This window comes from Conger conger, chromosome 9, assembly GCF_963514075.1.
Source record: "Conger conger chromosome 9, fConCon1.1, whole genome shotgun sequence".
In the NCBI taxonomy this organism is placed as follows: domain Eukaryota; kingdom Metazoa; phylum Chordata; class Actinopteri; order Anguilliformes; family Congridae; genus Conger; species Conger conger.
This window is the reverse complement of record NC_083768.1, coordinates 51,993,588-52,015,702: the sequence shown is the minus strand read 5'-3', so window position 1 is coordinate 52,015,702 and position 22,115 is coordinate 51,993,588. Positions and strand designations below refer to the sequence as shown.

The 22,115-nt window shown below is 37.2% G+C and overlaps 1 protein-coding gene across 1 annotated transcript in view; it reads right to left on the bottom strand.

The window, feature by feature from the left end:
* khdrbs3 (KH domain containing, RNA binding, signal transduction associated 3) overlaps positions 1 to 22,115 on the bottom strand; it is a 136,892-nt gene that overhangs the window by 59,631 nt on the left and 55,146 nt on the right. The gene's annotated exons all lie outside the window — the stretch shown is intronic.

Here is a 22,115-nt window from a genome sequence, read left to right as displayed (position 1 = left end):
TATTTATGTTGGTAGAATTATCTCGTTGAAAAAAAAATATATGATTTGAAATTAAAATTAATAACATTTTATATTTTGAATGACACTTTTTTGTTTATAGAACATGCAAATTCATGAATAAATCAACTAAAAAACACAAATGAACATATTAGTTAAAACCCATTTTCTTAGTGGATTAAGTTCATTTTTCTGTTTGTGTGTGTGGAGAGGGGGTGGGGTTTGTTTATTGAATATATATATATATATATATACAGTATATATATATATATTTTAAACCTACGTATATGCTAACAAATTCAGATTTTTGGTATTTTTCCACATAAAATGCTCCATAGAATAGAAATGAAAAAATATATATCACAAAAGCTTCTGCAAATAGCTATTTCAGTTAAGAAGTGCCATGTTAAGTTCGGTAGCTGTATCTATCAAGTTAAGTTTGGAAAAAAGAAAGGAAATACGTATTTAAGCCCTTATAGATTTTTTGGTGCCTGGTATAAAAAAATTCTATCCAAATGTACTACTTCAAGTCATTTATGATCATGATTTCATTTAGTTTATGACAGTATTTGTGGAAGCTAAATATTATAACATCTCAAAATTGACCTGTCAAGACAAAATTGCCCTTTTCATCTGTGGTGCCTACCCTTGAACAAAGCAAAGCTCCAAGAACAAAGAAAATAAACAGCATTGTTTATTTCCTAAACATAATGTCATTCTTTTAAACCTTGGTTGTATTTTGTGGCTTGTACAACAATGGGGATTTATCATCTTGTAAATAAATCCCCATAACTGACACCAAATGCAATCAGAAGCCTATAAACAAAACAAGAAACTGAACACTCTCTTATACCTGCACTCAGACAGCAATTGCACATAATCATCATTAATTGGGACAAATTAGTTTCTGTGAAGCCATTTGTCCAAAATACTATGGTGCCCTGAATTTCTTTATGTATAAAAAAGGTTGTATGTGTTTAGCGGAGTTTCTATTATGTAATGTTTCTGTATCTGTCCTGTCTGTATTATTGTTTATTCTTGTTATTTATATATTATCATGCATCCCTGGTTATTGTTTCCCATTACACCTTCACTTCACATTCGTGATCCCCTGTTATGTCTGCGTCTGAATGTTTACCAGCCCGAGTCACTCCCCTGTCTGCATGTTCCACTATTCGGGTGTTTACGGCAGTTTCCGGGATTTCAACATTCCTTCCAGTTTCAGCAAAGTGTTCGCACCTGTCTCTGACTATCACTATGTCTTCAATCTATGCAAATGTCTACTCCCTAATCCGGAGCTGTATGTTTTACATGTTTGTTAATGTGCATCCAATCCGCGTTTTTGTCTGCCCCCTGTTATGGTGTTATTACCCTATTATGTTTCCCCATCTGTTGTCTATTTGTTTAGCTCACCTTCTCCCCAGCCCTGCCTAGATTGTCATCTTCCATCATGTACTTAAATCTCAGTCTCTGCTTCATCTCTTGTCAGAACGTGATCATTTATTGTGCCGAGTTCTTTGTATGCCTATTTTTGAGATTCCTGAAAGACACACCTTTGATTTTGATTTTTTAGTTTGCCTTGCCCTCCGGTTTTGTCTGCTTTCTTGGTTTTTGCTTATTTTTTGATTATTTGCTTTGTTTTGTAACTTTGATTCTTTGCCTTAGCCCTTTTGTACTTTTGCCCTTTGATTACCTGGATTTTTTACCTTTTCCTTGTTTACCCGACTATTCTTTTGCTTTCTGTTTTTGGCTTGGTCATGGATCTATTGGCTTTTGAACTTGGAAATAAATACAACATTTTTGGATTATCCCGTGGTCTGCGTCTGGGTCCTCAGTGCCATACATAACAATCTAAATGCATAGTTTTATGCACTGCAAGTTGAGAGGTAGCACAGATGTTGAAACAAGGATTATTCAACCCAAAAAATGTTTAAAGTCAGAGATAATGTCATAATGATTGGTAAAATCATTATGACAAAAATTGTGATGTTCTCTCTTAATGTACAGTTGTCTGAAAATCATTTTTTTATGGTTGCCACCATTTGTTCAGATATACCGTATGTACTTATGTAATTTGTTAGTGATTACCTCTTTTGGTTTCTTTTACAGGGCATTAACTCCTGGTCCTCTGAAATAATCTATTTTGTTGTTGATTCAAATAGAATATTTGATTGAATCCTCAGCAGCCTGTTGTTTGAAGTAGACCACCATAGTTACAGTAGCCATAGCAGGTATTAATGCATTGTGTGTTGGAAGCCTTGTCAGTGCATAGATCAAGATAATGTTATCGGTGCTTCTGTGAATTTCCTGTCTTTTTTGGCTTTTGCCAATCATTATAACATTATCTCTCACTTTAAACATGGTTTTTTTGTTGAATACATTACCTTGCTCAATCACAAATGAATGGTAAAGAAATTTTTGAAAGGGTTTGAAATTAGCTGGTTCATATTTCCTCTTACTATATAGATTCATTTAGCCGTAAGGAAGAAAGAGAACAGCTAAGACATTATAATTTTTGGGTGAAATATGAATTTACTCTATTTAATGATAGAGAAACAACTTCAGTTTATCAATAAAGCCTACATATGTCTTATTCAAGACTAGATTTAACAGTTTAACATTTAGAAATACATGTGTATAGATAAAAAATAGCAGTACAACATCAGTAACCCGATGAACCACTGTTATTAGTAGTAGTGATATTTCTGCATGGCAAATAATTTACTTGTAGATGTAGCAGTGTAATAGAAAAACAACAGACCCAACTGTCATGACATGCATGCTGCTTGTTCTGAGTAATTAACTTGTTCATTGAAGGGGGCGTGTTCAAAATAATAGCAGTGTGGAATTTAATTACAGAATTCATTCATTCTGTGAAAAAACAGGTGTCATTAATTGTCCTTTATTAAGAAAAAAGGGAAGCATATATATTTCCTTCTGAATTGCTTAGTAAAATGGGCCGTTCCAAACATTGTTCAGAGGAACAACATCATTTGATTAAAAACTTGTTTGGAGAGAGGAAAACCTAAAATGAAGTGCAGAAAATGATTGGATGCTCAACTAAAATTATCTCAAATGCTTTAAAATGGCAACAAAAACCCAAAACAAGCGTAAGAAAAGGGGCAACTACTGTTAAAATGGATCGAAGAATAGTCAGAATGGCAAAGATTCAGCCATTTATCAGTTCCAGAAGGATGAAAGATCATCTACAATTACCTGGAAGTGCTGTTACAGTCAGAAGACGTTTGATCGAAGCTAAGCTATCAGCAAGAAGCCCCCGTAAAGCACCATTGTTGAAAAATGGCATGTGCAGAATCGGTTAAAATTTGCCAAGGAACACATCGATTGGCCCAATCAAAATAGCGTAACATTCTGTGGACTGATGAGAGTAAAATTGTTCTTTTCGGCTCTAGTGGTCATCGGCAGTACATCAGACAACCCCCGTATACCAAAGAGGAAATGCCCCTGAAATGGGTGTTTCAACATGACAATGACTGCAAACACACAAGTAAGCGAGCAACATCTTGGTTCCAGACAAAAAGGATTGGGGTAATGGAGAGGCCAGCTCAATCCCCCGACCTCAACCCCACTGAAAACTTGTGGGGTGACATTAAAAATGCAGTTTCTAAAGCAAAACCCAAAAATGTACAGGAAGTGTGGAATGTAGTTTGTCCATCCTGGGCTGAAATACCTGTTTCTAGGTGCCAGAGGTTCGCTGACTCGATGCAACACAAATGCGCGGCAGTTATCAAAAACAATGGTTATGCAACTACAGATTAGTTCAGTAATTTAAAATGAAGTTAAATCTTGAAATATTTATTCAGTTTATACAGTAATGTTTGAGTTTGAAGAGAAAAATGTCGACACTGCAATTTTTTTTTTTTTACAGATTAATATTTTTTTCTTTGCTTCCTGGAAAACAATAACGCAGACTTGATAAAATGTGCTAATGCTTTGATTTTGAATTGAATGTGTAATGTTTCCACTACATTTCAAATATGGAACTAAAAGCTATTAAAAAATAGTCGCAATTCTTTTTTTTTACGTACTGCTATTTATTTGAACACAACTGTATATTTCAAATTAAGATATGGAGATATATACTGACTGAAACAAATGGATGTTGATATTCCTCTATGACAGAAATATATATTTTTCAATAATTACTAGAAAGTAACAAGACACATAATTAGTATATTTGAAGTACTTATAGCAACAAAATACTTATTGATTTCTAGAAATTAATCAATAATCTACTTAGTTGTTGATTCAAAGAGAATATTTGATTGAATCCTCAGCAGCCTGCCTAGTGATACATGTTGTTTGAAGTAGACCACCATAGTTACAGTACCACTAGCATGTATTAATGCATTATGTGTTGGAAGCCTTGTCAGTCCATAGGTCACGATAATGTTCCTGGTGCTTCAGTGAATTTCCTGTCTTTCAGCTTTTGCCAATCATTATCTCTTCTTTAAAACATAGTTTTTGGGTTGAATTTCCTGCCTTTTTTGGCTTTTGCCAACCATTATGACATTATCTCTCACTTTAAACATAGTTTTTGTGTTGAATTCCCAGACTTTCTTTACCAGAAAGTAATGTAATCATATCTATATAAACAGTGCTTGCCCTGACCAATGATTTATTGAGTTATCATAAAGTAAACACTTCAAAATCTCCAATATTCCACTTGCGTTCTGAATAAACTCCACTAATATTGCCATAATAACTTAGTAAGTAAGTAGTTTAAGACTGTTACCTATCAAATACATAATGGCCTTTACACGTAAACTTCACAGCAGCAAGAGCTTCAGTGAAGTAGCCAACAAGCCTTGAACCCCTTCAAGCACATTCTTTTCCACCTTTTCCGGACCAAAATAGTTGAACAAAATGAAATAGTTGAAGTTACAGTAATTGTCCGGAAGCATTGCAATGGATGATTTTGCTAAACTTTCAGCTACCGTTTGGCTTGTGCCATTGCAAGACGATTTTTTAAAGTTTGTATTAAACCAACTAGTTTGCAGAATTCTGCATTACTGCGACCACTGATATAAAGATGTATGTAACCACTAAATATTGTGTGTTACATGTATTCATGATTTATATGTTGTAAACCAAATACAGATACACAAGTAGGCCCAAAAGTATTTGGACAGTAAAATGTTTGTTTTGGCTCTATACTCCAGAATTTGAAATGATACAATGACGATGAAGTTAAGATGCAGACTGTTCATTTCAATCGCTGTTGACTCCACGCGTTAAGTATATTTTTGCTAGCTAGCTACGTGACCAACCAAACATAGGAGGTAAGTTTTGGTAACTTTATTGTTCAGACCAGTTATAGCATGATCAGAGCCAGTTACTAGCTTGCACTGCCTATCTTGGTAGCTATGATAGCTATCCATGTAATTGATGTAAGGACCACATAACTACACTTCCCATGATTCCACAGGACACTTCAGCGACATCTACCCAAGCATGACGTCTAGTTACGGTTTAGCCAATACTGTAACGGCAGGAGGTGGCTCATATCCGACAAACAAATTCTGCAATTTAAGACAGGGAAGTGGGTTTATATATTTGTTTGTACATAAAACCAGCATGACTGTTAATAAGCATGGCAGCTACAATTATAATCTACTAAAGTGGGGACAGGCTAGCAACCAACAACACATGACCGGGTTTGCGGAGGACACTTTCTTTCTGGTAATACAATTTTTTTGTTGGGTTGCTATATTGGCTGGCTAGCTAGTGCCAAGTTAACTATGTAGCTTGCTAGTGAACATTAGCCACAATGTTAGGGGGATGCTGACAGCTAATGTGACCATTACATTAGCTAGCTCGACCACATCGTATAAATCATATAAATAAAACAATTGTATATAATTTTTATATTCCAATGTCGACTTTACATGTTCATACCTTGGTTAAAATGTTGTGTGGTCACACTAAGTTCTGCCATTTTGGCTCCATATGGCTCTGGCAATCTATAATTGTATGTTCCTTGTGTCCCGTGGCTTGCCGTTGCAAGTTGTCTTACATTATAGCAGTGGTCTCCAACCCTGGTCCTGGAGAGCTACAGGGTCTGCTGGTTTTCGTTGTTACTCTGCACTTAATTCATCAATCAGAGCAGTTGATTACACAGCTAACTCACCTCACCTGGTTACCTGGGTCTCGACAGGGTGCTGATTTTAAGGTGAAAACAAAAGCCAGCAGACCCAGTAGCTCTGCAGGACCAGGGTTGGTGACCTCTGCATTATAGGGTCACTGGCTAACAGGAGCTAACTGTTCATTTTCAATGGTGTCTAATTTCCGAAAATATACATTTTAATTACAACCATTTAAATGAAAACCCACTTTGTTTTAAAAGGCAGGAGTCCTTTTAGAAGTAGAACTGAGAAACTGTACAGCGCTATAAAAAGTGATAAAAAGTTTGTAGAAGTGCACAAAAAAAGTATTACACAAATGCTACAATTTTCACTCATCTTTTAAATAAAACTACAAAACATATTTTTATTACATTTTCAGGATTAATTTCAATACCGTGTTTGCCTTACCAAAATATTTCTCATGTATATTGGTGCCAGAACGTTGAAATGACTGGTGATTTTGAATGCAAGTTTGGACATTATCTAACATGTACTATTGTGCCCCTTTTAATTAATAGGCTATTTTAAAAGAAATTGATAGGACAACATTTTTACCCACACATTTAGAATATCATTGAAAAAAACTATCCACCGTCTAGGTCATAATGTGGTCACTATTAAAAAAATAAATAAATGCCGAAATCCGTAGCTAATCTCATTTTTGCAATCAATGCAAAAACTGCATTCATAGGCAACTATGTGTTGATTTTTGTAGCGGAAACTGGCTACAAAGTAGAGTGCTCACATTTGCCACGTGGTGGTGGTTGTGCAAAAAACAACCTAAGGATTATGGGGAATCATAGTACAAACTGGGAATTTCATTTAAGGCCCTACTTAAATTGCGATAACAATTATTATACCTCAAGTGGTGTGACACCGAGAAAAAAAAATAAAAAGAGCAGAACATTTTTCCTCAAATACAAATCTCCAAACCAGAGCTAAGTGTGCCTCTGCATGTGGTGAGTCACCCCGAGATGCAACACGGCTGCGCTCTACTGTCAGAACCTTGCAAGGATTTCTTCCCGCCCAGCAGCATTCTTGCCACTGAGGCAAACAGCATATGAAACATGAAACTACTGTAAACTGATACCATATGCAGATTACACCTACAGTCCACCACAGTGCCTGCATGTCAGGGATCATTCCATGGTCCTTGAGGGGAAAGATTTGCTTGTTTTCCAACCCCTGTTACCTGGGAGTCAGATGTGAATACCACTTATCACTAATTGTTCAGTTAATTACCCGGGAGAAAAGAAAACCAGGGCTTGATTCCGATTTGAGGGCCAGATTTCATGATCCCTGCTGTATGCATCATTTCAAATCATTTATGTGATTCTCATATTGTGTGTGCGCCCATTAACTGCAAAACCTGTTGCAGTTGGAGACTGTACACAGACAATATAAATATGGAAACACTAAGCCATGAGTAAGATATTGTCTATGGTCAGTTTTTTACATTTTTACATTTGCATTTTAGTCATTTGGCAGACGCTTTTAATCCAAAGCGATTTACAAGTGCATAGGTTCTACCATAAGTCAGAGCATCACATCCAGAAACTAGCAAAATACACAGGAAATGCTGTTCTAAACATAGTTGTCATCAGAAATGCATGTTTTTTTTTTTTTTGGGGGGGGGGGGGGGTTAGACAAGGATAGGGATATCAGAAAGGAGGGGCAGGGGAAATCAGGGGGGAGGACTAAGGTAGAGTTTGAAAAGGTGGGTTTTGAGTCTGCATCGAAATAGGGGGAGGGATTCTGCTGTTCTGACAGTGGTAGGAAAGTCATTCCACCACTGAGGAACCAGAACGGAAAACAGGCGTGAACGTGCAGCTCGACCGCCAGGTGTACGTAGAGAGGGAACCGTAAGGCGACCAGAGCTGGCAGACCGGAGTGGTCTAGCTGGGAAGTAGGGAGTGATCAGGGATTGTATGTAAGGTGGGGCAGTCCCCTTAGCAGCCTGAAATGCCAACACTAGGGCCTTGAAACGGATGCGTGATCAGGCGGGCTGCAGCATTGTGGACCAGCTGGAGGGGCTTGATGGCACATGCTGGGAGACCGGCTAGGAGGGATTTTTGTGAACCATTTAAAGGGAAATTTGCACTACAATACATTGCCTAGTGGGATTAATGGGCAGTGGTTTAAGTCAACCTAATGGTGGCTTGATAAAGGCTCAACTGAAAAGCTTGGCTTTGGATTCAGTGGTAACAAGGATAACAGATGTACACTTAAACTGGTATATCTGCAAAGCCTCAAACAGCCCAATGGGGAATAATTCCACAAATTCCTGAAAAACCTAGATTAATATATCTGCAGGACCACATACATAAATGTCTATTTTTGGGTCCTTCTTCTGCTTGTATACAATACCACCATCCTTTACTTCATGGTTCTGTGATGAAGCAGACAAGAAGCAAATACAAGAGGGAAAAGATATACATAATCTGAATTGATTGACTAATGTCACATTACTGAAGGACTGAACAGTGGGCAGCATGATATGACCCAATAAAGGTACCTCTGACATGAATTAAATTATGAACTGTGGATGCTTTCTGATATCTGGACACTTCACTATTCATTTCAATTTCATTTTTTCATGTGAAATCCCAGAGTATTTTCCTAGTAATATACAGTATGGAGCAAAAACAAAAATAACACCTCTCAGTGTGTCCATCATTTAAATTAGGTTGATGCAATCATGACGTACCCATTCAGTACCATATTGACATTACAAAAAGTTATCCTGTGTCAGAAAAGGCTGATAGACTTATTATTAGACTTATTGGTCTCCTGCTGCTGTAGACTATTCACGCATTGTGTGTTCAGAGATGCTCTTCTGCATACCACTGGTGTAATGTGTAGTTATTTGCATTACTGTCACCTTCCTGTCAGCTTTGACCAGTCTGGTCCTTCTCCTCTGACCTCTCACATTAACAAGCCATTTTTTTCCCACAGAACAGCTGCTCACTGGATGTTTTTTGTTTTTAGCACCATTCTCTGCAAACTCTTGCAACTGTTATGAGTGAAATTCACAGGAGATCAGCAGTTTCTGAAATACTCAAACTACCCCGTCTGGCACCAACAATCATTCCACGGTAAAAGTCACTTAGATCACATTTCTTCCCCATTCTGAAATTTGGTATAAAAACAGCTGAACCTCTTGACCATGTCTGTAAGATTGTAAGCATTTAGTTGCTGCTAACTGATTGGCTGATTAAATATTTGCATTTACAAGTTGGTGTCCAGGTCTACCTAATTATGTGGTCACAGAGCATATATTACAGGTCCACTCAATTTGCTCCTCTGATCAATCTGATATTTCACTTGTCTTTCAGCAAAGATGAAATTAGGCTCTTCTTTGAATAAAGATGTACATATCTGCCATCAAAAAGAGTTATTATTTGAAAGAGAAACACTTCAAATCGAATTCACCCACTGCTCTAATTTCTGCAATTTAATTTACATGATCAATCTATTCAAGAGGCTTCTTGATTTAAGTCATCAATTTGTATGTTTTGCTGCTATGAAGAACAGTGCTAATTAGAAATCATTTTCATGCACATTGCTAATTTAAGGTAATTAAATATTCTTATCAAGCAAACTTAAGTACAAACATAAAGCGGTATTATTATTTATTTATTTATTTATTTTGATTACATGTTTCCTTCAGGCAGATATACAGTGCAGTCCGTAAGTATTTGGACAGGGGTATAATATCTGTTCTTTTGGCTCTGTTCTGCAGTACATTGGATTTGAACTGTCGCCATTAATTTGAACTTATTTATTTTCTATTGCGGATGATCCATGTAGGAATTACATCCCTTGTTATAGGTTTTTTTTTTTTTGTGGTCCAAGTCTCAAACTTCTTTTTTCATATTTTTCAGCCTCATAATGACCTCCTTGACTTTCATGAGCCTAGAATCAAAACTAGACACTGAAAGCTTTCTTATCCATGCACTTACACAAGAAAGTGACTGCATACACCTGGTTAATCAGAAATAGCTGAGAAGCCAACTCCCCCAACCCCCCTAAAATGGGGCGAATATGTATAAAAAGGGATGTAATTCCTACATAGATCACCTGATATGGACGTACATATCCTCAAATAAAGTTGAGTGTCTGCACTTTAAATTTTATGTTCAATCCAATGTGTGGGAGTACTGAGCCAAAAGGACAGAAATTGTAGCATTGTCCAAATACTTACAGACTGCACTGTAGCTGCCAGTCTGTTATTTTAATATGCACCAGTAAGCCTTGTTGAGCCAACTGATTAACATTGGCCCTTCATTTTAATTTACATCAAGCTTGAGCTTTTGGTAATTTGCCAATAAAATGTGAATTGGCTAGTTAGCAATTACTTTATGGCCACTTGGGTATGTATTTTTAATAAATGGCTTAAAAAGTATTGTACTTTGATTTTGGCCTTGGGATATGTACCACATACATCGCTGTTGCTGTCATGTTTTAGAGAAATTAAACATAATAAAACATATACACCCATTCAGAAACCAGGCATTGCAGTCTGGGAAGGTGTGGTAATGAGGAAAACAATATGTCACTGCCTATCTTGTGTAAAATGCAACATATGACTTTCTGCAAAGAAGGCAAAATTAGGCCACAGAAAAAGACCGTTTAAATCCCATTGCTAGTGTGAAGGCAATATTGTACATTACCATGCATGCATGCACACACACTCATACACTCACTAAGCACTTTATTAGGTAGACCTGTATACCAGCTTGTTAATGCAATTTAATATTTAATCAGCCAATCAGCAACTAAATGCATACAAACATGCAGACATGGTCAAGAGTTTCAGTTGTTTTTCAGACCAAATGTCAGGATGTGTGTGAAGGAGTGGCCTTCACCAGCCACCAGAGTTGGTCAATTAATAGAATTTAATTGGTTGATTGATATACTTGAAAGCCAGTTGTGGTGGTTAAAATGGAACACAACTATTTGGCTCAGCCATTTAAGTGTCTATCAGTTTTGAAAAGGAGATGGAAAAGGCTAGCCACTATGTTCACTTGTGGGTTTGTGAAATAAATTATTACTTTTTAATCTTACTTTTTTTGTTTTTAAAAAGCCTTTCTTACTATGTGAATCTGAAAAATGTGGAAGAAATGTGATCTAAGTGACTTTGACCACGGAATAATTGTTGATAGACAGACAGGGTGGTTTGAATATCTCAGAAACTGCTGATCTTGATTTTCATGCACAACAGTCTCTAGAGTTTGCAGAGAGTGGTGAACAAAAAATATCAAGTGAGCAGCAGTTCCACAGGCAAAAACACCTTGTTAATGAGAGAGGTCAGTGGAGAAGGACCAGACTGGTCAAAGCTGACAGGAAGGTGACTGTAACACTAATAATCACACATTACGCAGTGGTATGCAGAACAGAGTCCCTGAATACACAATGCGTCAAACCTCTTAAGTGGATAGGCTACAGCATCAGAAGACCAATAAGTTCCTGTTTCACTAGAGTATGAAAATGAGGTAATAAATATGCAAAATCTCTTTTTCCTCCTTCAGCATGGGAAAAGCCAAAGAACTGTCAGAAGAAACAGTTGGTGATTGACTATCACAAGTCTGGTAATGGGTACAAAAACATATGTAAATGGTTAAACATACCAACACGTCATAATAAAAAGGCGGAAAACCAGTGGAATGGTTGCTAACTTGCCACATACAATTGCACCTCCATACCAGCAAACTCTTTGGAAGGGTGGCACCTTACTGAACACAATAAACAAAAGCAATTGCCAAGCATTACATTACATGACATTACATTACAAGGCATTTAGCAAGCCTCGTTGGAATTATGTCATTGGAGTTCTATGGTGAGATGAGACCAAAATTAGATTTTTTGGCCATACTTACCATCGATATGTTTGGTGACAAAATTGAATGCATACAAGGAGAAGTTCATAACTACTGTCAAATATGGCAGTGGGTCATTTATGTTTTGGAGATGTTTTGCTGCCAGTGGTCCACGGGCACTATTTAAGATCAATGGCACAATGAATTCAACAAAGTACCAGGAAATCTTGCTAGAAACTATTTTTTAAGATTTATCAGGGGTGCAAATAATTCTGGAGCCCACTGTATATAGCCCATTATTATTATATTTATTTGTAATATGAACCTATAAACTTCCCTATGATTAAAATAAAATGCAATGAAAATTAATTTGATGGAAAAGGAGCCTTTTATCCATTATGACCAAATTACCACAATTTCCTACTGACTTAGGACAGTACAATAAGAAGTGTCATTCCATAATTCCAAAATTGTGTTTTTCGTTTTCTGTTTGTCTAAGTGCTTCGTGTTTCCATGTATTGTTACCCTCTGTTCACACAGTAGTCTGTCTGTCAGTTCAGTCACTTCATTCATTCATTTCACCTGTGTTTCATTCCAGATTGTTTCTCCACACCTGATTGTTATTTCCCTCTTGTTATTTCCTTAACTTTTCGCCAGATTGTTAAGTGTCCCGACCATACTCTCTTATTTACTGACTGATTTCTGTTTCGACCCGTTATGTCTTCGGCCTCCGCCTCTTGCTTTTCCCGTCTGTCTTGTTTTGATCTGTAGCTTACCGACCTGGATTCTGTTTTAGTTACTGACCCTTTGCTTGTGACTTTGACTTTGTTTTGGATTATCTCTGTTTTATCTGTTTTCTGGAATACCAAACCTCTGTCTGGACACTCATTAATGAACTGCCTATTCCCTGCTGATTGCTGGTTATTGACCCTCATCTGTGTACTCTGCTGCCAAATTACAATTAAGACTCTGAACGCTACTCCTTGGTCTTGCTACTGGGTTTGTTCTGCATTTCTGACAAAAATTTGGCAATTCCAATGGAAGACCAATACCAGATATGTAATATATTATTACAAATTACAATGTACAATTTTTTAAAACAGAATTTCCTTCTTTCTAAATAACTTCTATTTCTTAGTTTATATTTCTCAACAATTCCTATTTTTCTATTATTATTTTCTATTATAAGTACAAACATGTGTAAGGCCCTCTAAATAGCAATGATTTAAATAAGGCCTTTTAGTAACCCTTTTAATAATAATATACAGTTTGAATTAATTTATTCTGTTTTGTTTATCCAAATTGACTGCAATCACCATAATGTATTGGTTTCTTTATTTGGACATGAGGTATTTTTCTTTCCTTACCACTGAAATGTGTGAAAGCATTTTTTTTGTTTTAACCAATCCTACCTACCAACAAGTTCCTGGCCAATTAGAATTTATAATGCTGGAATCTAGAATCAGAGGGTACATGGTGTGAAGGGGGAGAGGAGTTAATACGTTTTTGGGGCTACGAAGTGAAAGGACACAGAAAAGTGAGCTGAGGCAAACAAGTTCATTTTACGAGTTGGGTACATATCGGAGACTTAATGCAGCTAATTTAAGCTGCTGGCCCGGATGTTACTAATGCAGGTAACGTTATAGGTTCCAGAGAGTGTTTATTTTTGTTTGATGTTTAAAAGTGTGCTAGCAAGTTAAGTGCTAGCTTACTTTTCGCGGTTTCCCTCCCGGTATAATCCGCTTAAGGTAGCCTACTGTAACATGCTATAACTGCAGAAAGGTGTCAATTTTCTTGATTGCAATAACATATCAAACTGAGTGAACACGAACTCTGACAAAGCTAGCACAGCCACGTCTGGAAGAACCGCTTGCTCGTCGTCGCCTCGTCCACCCTGCATCACCGGTCGTGAGATGCCTGCGTGACTCTCCTGCTGCCTCAACAGCCTGTCCTTTTCCCCTGCTGCATCGTCATCCACTGGGGATGGTAGCCGCGTGAGTGAACGGTACATTTTTTTTTCAGTCGGATGTGATTTTTCATGTGCACCAACGTAACAGGCGCCACCGTTTTTTTATTTATTTGCAAGCTTGCTATTGTTTTCTTGAACTGAACCTTTTTCTGGGACTGTTTTTTTTTTTTTTTTTTTACATGTTTGTTTGAAAGGGTATTCACTGCAACCAAATCAACCTGTGGAGGGGTAGGCTATAATTTGTTGATTCCCTATGAGCTACGGGTAGAAATAGCGCCATCTGAATATTTTTTATTTACTTACAATACCTTTGTTTTTTTGTTATTCATATTGGACTAATCCAGTTTCCTCCTAAAACTGAGTCAAAGTGACAGAGTTGTTTATTTGAATTTAATTTCCCATTCTATAGCATTTATTCACACACATAGATACACACACATTTATTTTGTTTATGCACACATTACCTAAAAATAAAGGTCACCGATTTGTTACATTTCAGCTGATGTGTTGCATTGTATTTATTAGAGGTGTAAGATTTATAACTATTCTCATTTCACTTAATTTCTGAGGAATTGTGTTTAATGCCAGGGAAAATGGTACAGTGGAGGCACTGCGCGTAGTTAGTTACTAGTTATTTACTACATATTAGTTGGTTATAATTCACATACCTTACTATCTCTAAACAAAAATCTTTGCAGTTCTCAACTTGAATGATAAACAGGAAGTCCAGTAAATTCACCATCACCAGCTGGAAACCCAGGATCCTGTTTGTTATTAGTGTGCCCCCAGTGTATGATAATTAGAACACTGGTAAAAAAGGGTTACACATGCTTGCCCCAATCAGTGTTGACATTATTTTACAAACATGTATTTTCATTGAAAATTTAAAAAATGTACTTGAATGTGAAAATTAACGATAAAGAAAAATGGTGGCTGAAGCGGTAGAGTATGAATAATCCATTATGACATTACGTAATTTGACTTAAAGGCATAATGTTGTGTACTGTACTGCAGGACATACTTTGTAATGTTGATTTTCAAAGAAGCTCACAATAAATCAGGACTTCCATAAGCAAGAGGCAGCGCTGTATCGCTCAGAAGTCCAAGATAATATCAAGTACAATATATCTGACATGCCCTCAAAAGCCAAAGGTGTCACAGACCTGGCTGTTCTTAAAGATAACACACATAATACATCTGCAGTATAGAACAACCATACTGCAGTACATTTTTTGCTGTATGTTATGTCAGCAGCTTAAATATATATCGTGCCACACACTGACAAAATTAAATAACATTTTTTTTTTTCAGGTTTGAAGGCTCAATTTCGAACATACTGGGATCATAAATAACATCAAAGTTATTAAATGGAACTCTTTGCTGAGCTGCCACATTCTCTGTATAAACTTGTTGGAAAAACTCAACAGGGAATCACAGATGAAAAAGTGTTGATGATATTAAAGTCACAGACAGTAAGGGAATAAGCATTGACATGCCCTGAAGTGCCATGAAGAGAACATGTATGCTTCAATTGCACCTCCGTGGTTTGTTGACTATTTGTTAAGAAATTGAAAAAGACATGTTTACAAACCACAACATTCTATGGATAATGATTGTACCATATTTCACCAAAAACAAAAGTCATGAATAAGCATAAAAAAGACTAAGTGAAAATTATCTGGTTCCTCAGTGGTGGAATGACTTGCCTACCTTGTCAGGATAGCATAATCCCTCCCCCTATTTCGACGCAGACTAAAAACACACCTTTTCAAACTGTCTTCATTTATTCTCTCCATTTTTTAATTGTGTTTATTACAGTTAGGATGTGGAGCTACAACACTGTAGACAGGAACTGGAGATAATAAACATACTTCTCTATGGATAAATCTTTTCTGAGAAAGGTACACACTTAAAATGCATCACCATTCTTCATTCAGATAGCATTTTCTTTTAGCTAGCGTTTTACATTTATCACAGCCTGCTGGAAAGCTAGAAATATGTCTCCTAAAGGAACATCAAATTTCGCATGCAACAAAGGCAACAAAACAAAAACATAAATGAAACAACCAAGTCAAGTCAAGTTGCATGACTATTAGATCTATGAACCGTGAGCAAGACAGATTGTGAATAGGCCTTCTTCAAGTTTTGGAGAGGAAAAACATTGAGCAGTGGGGAAAAAAAAACCCAATGAACATTCATGGGGGCACTTGAAGACTGACAAAAGCCAAGCATTCAGTCACATCAGATGCTCTTTAGAACATTGTCAAATAATGCTGGGATAACATGAATTATCAGGTTTTGCACAAATTTGTGGAGTCAGCTTGAGTGCACATTGCCAGTAAAGCAAAAGGTGGACATACAAAATACTAAGAAATTCTGAAATTAATGTTTGTTGTACGTCGCTCTGGATAAGAGTGTCTGCCAAATGCCAATAATGTAATGTAATGTAATGTGTTCAACTTTTCAGTTAAATTGTTATGCTGATAATATAAGTAGTAATGAAATTAATAAATTAGAAAAGAATGCAAAATATAAGCATTTTCACAAGTGTTCTCTGACTTTTGGACCCCACTGTACAGGTGCATCTCAAAAAATTAGAATATTGTGGAAAAGTTCATTTTTTCCATAATTTAATTCAAAAAGTTAAACTTTCATATATTCTAGATTCTTTACACCTAAAGTGAAATATTTCAAGCCTTTTTTGTTTTAATCTTGATGATTATGGCTTTCAGCTCATGAAAATCAAAAATCCAGTATCTCAAAATATTAGAATATTACATAAGACCAATAAAAAAAAAAAGGATTTATAATACATAATGTTGACCTTCTGAAAAGTATGTTCATTTAGGCTCCTTTTGCATGAATTACTGCATCAAAGCCTGTGGGGTCTGGTGTCTCTCATCTTCCTCTTCCATAGAAAATCTTCAGGTCACGTGAGTTAGCTGGCCAATCAAGCAGAGTAATACCATGGTCAGCAAACCAGTTACTAGTAGTTTTGGCACTGTAGGTCAAGTGCCAAATCCTGCTGGAAAAGGAAATCAGGATCTCCATAAAGCTTGTCAGTAGACAGAAGCATGAAATGCTCTGAAATCTCCTGGTAGACGGCTGCGTTGACTCTGGACTTGATAAAACACAGTGGACCAACACCAGCAGATGACATGGCACCCCAAGTCATCACTGACTGTCGAGACTTCACACTGGACTTCAAGCGACTTGGATTCCTTGAATTTACTTTAATCTCAAAAGAGGACTTTGGACCACTGAGCAACGGTCCAGTTCTTTTTCTCCTTAGCCCAGGTAAGATGCTTCTGACGTTGTCTCTGGTTCAGGAGTGGCTTGACACTAGGAATGTAACACATTTCTCGGACATGTCTGTGCATGGTTGCTCTTGATGCACTGACTCCAGCCTCAGTCCACTCATTGACCTTCTATGGCTTACCCTCCTTGTAGAGGGTGTCAATGAGTGTCTTCTGGACAACTGTCAAGTCAGCAGTCTTCCCCATGATTGCCCAACCAAGTATTGAGTGCAAGGTTGACATTTCTGTATTATAAATCCTTTTTTTGATTGGTCTTATGTAATATTTTAATATTTTGAGATACTGGATTTTTGCCATAATCATCAAGGTTAAAACAAAAAAAGGCTTGAAATATTTAACTTTGTGTAATGAATCTAGAATATGTGATAGTTTAAATTTTTGAATTCAATTATGGAATTATTACATTTTCCACGATATAATTTTTTTTTAGATATATCCATGTATACACCTGTATATTCATGACTGAAAAATGCATGTGCTGCAGTGATGGTAACACACAGCAGGGGTCAAACCAGCTGTCTACTTTTATATTTGAAATGGAATCACTTAGCAACAGGCTGGTGGTTTAAGTCCAACCATTTAAACTGTATGAGCTCAAGAGATTTGGAGGATTATGTATGGCTTCTACATCAGACGCATGTTAAAAACAGTTGAGTTGAGGAAAATGCTTCATTTAATTCTCATTTTGCCGCATGTTTTTTTTTCCCCCCCTTAAGCTCTAAAGTGACTCTTTTATATAGGTCCAGAACAAATCTGAAACATGAGACAGAGCATTAATGCTTCAGTAAACCTCATAGAAGTGAAAGATTATTTTTGAAAATACAATAAATTCAGCTCCAGTTTTCAAGAGAGCACATCGCTTTCAGTTAGAGTTTGCACTGACCAATTCATGATTCCCCTCAAACTGTAATGTTTACAGCTTATTAAATATGGAAAAGCCTTCGACTGAACTTTACTGGATTTAATATTCATGCTTTGCTGTCTTGTTTTGGGTTGTGCGATTAAAGGTCTTGCCACAGTTTGAAATTTGAGTTGCGTTCCAGACCTTTAAGGAAAACACAATTTCAAACATTTATTACACATTCTGAATGCCTTGTCCATGGGGTCTCAGAGGGAAACTGGCAAGTGCATGGATTTGTGTATGTTTTTGTCCGTGTGACAGGATATAAAATAAGTGTGGTCCTGTGAGATATTGTTCTGGCCCTTGAATTCTCTCAAGCAATAACCGCATACCTTGGCTACTGGACATTGCTGGGTTGTGGTTAAGAGTAATGTATTTCTCTACATAGAGTCTGTGACAGATTTATTGGTCATACTGATCACGCATGTTGGATGTTGAAAAATGCTGTGTCCTTTGTTGGATAAATGTTTTTATTAGAATAAAATTGCTGATTGAATCTTTTGGTGACATCGCTAGTAGACAGAGCAAGGAAAACTATTTATCTGTGAAATTAATTAATGCATATGGTTTGACAGAGGCAGCAGCAGAGCTGTTGGATTTAACACCATCACATGTAGCACTCACCTATTTCAGTTATTACAAACACTGACCATTACAGCTTAACAGTGTATCAAACAGTTTATTTTGACACAGCCAACTCTATTAGCTGAAATTATTATGCAAGAACACACAGCTGGCCAAGAGAAAACTGAGCAGTCAATTGTCCCATTACTTTTGGTCCCAGAAAATGGGGGGATTATGTATGTAAAGGGCTGCAATTCCTACATGCTTCATCTGATATGAATGTAGACACCTGCAAATTGAAGCTGCATTAATTAATGAAATTTAAGAAGAGTGCTGATCCAAAACAACAAAATTGTGTCACTGTCCAAATACTTTACTTATGGACTATAATATCCCTTTTAAAACACCCTGTCCATCCATTATCTAACCTGTTTATTCCTTGTCATGGTCGCAGGAGGAGGAGGGTTGGAGCTTATACCAGCATGCATGTGGCGAGAGGCAGGAATACACCTTGGACAGGTCACCAATTCACAGCAGGGCACACTCACATTCACTCACACACTAAAACCTCCTGTGGGCAATGTAGAGTCTCCAATTAGCCGAACCAGCATGTCTGTGGACTGTGGGATGAAACTAGTGTACCTGGAGGAAACCCACACGAACACGGGGAGAACATGCCCAGTCCATTCCACAGCCATGGTTGGAGCCTGGGACCAACTTGCTGTGAGGCAATGGTGCTCTCCACTGCACCACCATGCTGCCAACACCAAATTTGTGATAATTCATTCTTAATGAAAAATGTACAGGAGAATATAAAAAAAACTAAATCAATCCCTTTTTGTGATAATTCTCATGTCCATTGGAGAGAGATGAGGAGAATGGGCCCCTAATGAGCAGCAGGATGTCTTGCAGACTAGCCAGCTAAAGTGACCCACTTTTGCTTCAGTATATGGCAGGTTCTGCCTTTTCTTTATATAGTATTTATTTTTGCCCTATGTAGCCTTTTTATGTCGTTGATTGTCCAGGTATTTCCATGGCAACATGATAAAAAGCACTCAAACTCTTAAAATGCTCTGGTTGCCCTTCTCCTCTGAGTACGCATTTGGGGCCAACTTAGCACAAAGCATCAAAATGGGATTTAACAAAGGACTTTTTTTTAAATGGGGGCTATGGCAGTTTGTGTGTGTGTGTGTGTGTGTGTGTGTGTGTGTGTGCGTGCCTGTTAAAAACATGATAGCAAATATCACTTTACAAAAGGGCACAATTTTGAAAACGAAGTAAACGAAGAGTAATTGAGAGGCTGGCCTTTTGATTGTTCTCACTGGAGGCTTACAGCCTTATTCATCAGGAGATGCTGTTCCATTAGCAGTAAGATTGTATAAATGAGCCACTGTCACTTATGGTCATGACCATTAAATCTGTGATCTGCAAGGAATCAGTTGCCAAGCATCATATGTAATCCATAACTGGTGGCGGTGGGGGTTGCGCTCATTAAAAGGAGGAATCACTCTCACTATCCAGTCCATTGCATTTTTACTGCACTTGAAGCAATTTTTACCGTGAATCACAGACAATGTCAGCCATTGACCTTAATGGAGACAATACAGTCTCAATAAAGCCTGGATCCTATTTATATTAGATCCTTAACTCACAATAGTTTTGCGAGTTAAGTAAAAACCCAAAATGAATGGATAGAATGTTTGCCCTCCACATTGCCCAAACAAAAATGCATGTGTATATTATAGGCTAAATTTTAAGACAAACGTAACAAAGGCCTCGCACACTGACTCTTGGAATACAAGTTTAACTCTGGCTCCCTGTCAGGGAGGCTGAGGGCAGATGGGAGACAGGAATTGTTTTTTTACTGTAATCTTTAGATTAAACTCCAGTCACCCCGGATCGTCCGTGTGCCAACCCAGCTCTCAGCTGGGGAGTAATGAACTGGTGCATGATTACAGCCGGAGATAATTCCCAGGATTAAGATTCCAAACTTCTTTGCCTGGCCTCTTGTTTCAGTGTTCGCCTGGAAGATCCCTTTGAGCAACTCTTACCCCTGTTCTCCCCCCCTCCTCAATTTGGCACATACTCACATTTATGTTACGGTATGTTTTTGCCTGGGGTTTGCAATGAAATAAGAAACTGCCATTTAATTCAGTTATGACACAAAGGATTGCATAAATACCCATCTGATGGAAGTATGTAGGTAGGGATCTGTTAATTCTACATTTTCTTTGGAATTCTCAAGGATTATATCTTCCTCCTAATAAGTGTAAAAATGCTGAGGTGCTGAGATTACAGTTCCTGAGTAATGCAAAGAATGGAGCAGATTTGTATCAGCTTATGATGGATTTGAATCTCATCAAAGAAGAACAATGAAAGCACACATCTGGGTTTGTAGTACTAATACTTTTGCCCTCCTTAAACCTCAGCTCAAGAAAGAAAATTGTGCTTTGTTGAAGGAAAACAACTTTTTAGTCCTGCCATACCACAATAACAAAAGTGTGAAGGTACAAATATCTCAAGGGAAAAGAGAATTGATGTGTGGTGTTGAAGGACTAGACTCAAATCCTAGATAGGACACTGATAGGATACCCTTGAGCACATTGTTTAACCAGAATTGCTTCGGTAAATATACCTAGCAGCGCAAACGGATAGATTGTCAGCTATGCAAGTCATCCACAATAAGATTATCTTTTTGTTGAAGTAAAAGTCATATGGTGTAAAGTGAGCATTTCAGTACATATGCACATCAGCACTCGTCTAGCCTCAGTTTTCAAGCTTATAACCTTGCTGCAACCTTGCCACCTACCCAGATTTTCATTACAAATTAACAGCAAAACAGTAAATGTAATCTTATGAAGTACTGTACATGCCAGTGAATTTGTTTCATGTTAACTAATGAGCTAGCAAGCTAGTATATTTATGTTCAGACTTGTAAAATTGAGAGAAACAAATGGTTATTGGTGAGTAACCTAATGACAATTATACTTGATCATTAATTTTGACAAATAGGGATCTTAAACATGCCATACATGCAAGGAGGCCGAATATTATTTCTGAGCTAGAGGTGTGCTATCAAGAATGGGGAAAAATTCCAAAAGCGAGAATTGAAAGACTCCTAGCTGGTTACAGGAAGAATTTACAAACTGCCCGAAGAGCAGTTACAAAGTACTAACTGACAGGATTCCAAGGCACAGGGCCTTTTTATTATTTTTTAATATTTTGTAACTGTAAAAAAGAAAAAATTAATCTTGCTTTGAAGACTTAATAAAACCAATGAATTATTTCACAGATTATCACACACTATACTGAAAATTCGAAATCCAAGCATATACAGTTGAGGCTGTGGTCAGTGTACTGTACCTCCAAAAACGCTCTTGCGTTTAGTTGGTGGTGGACATC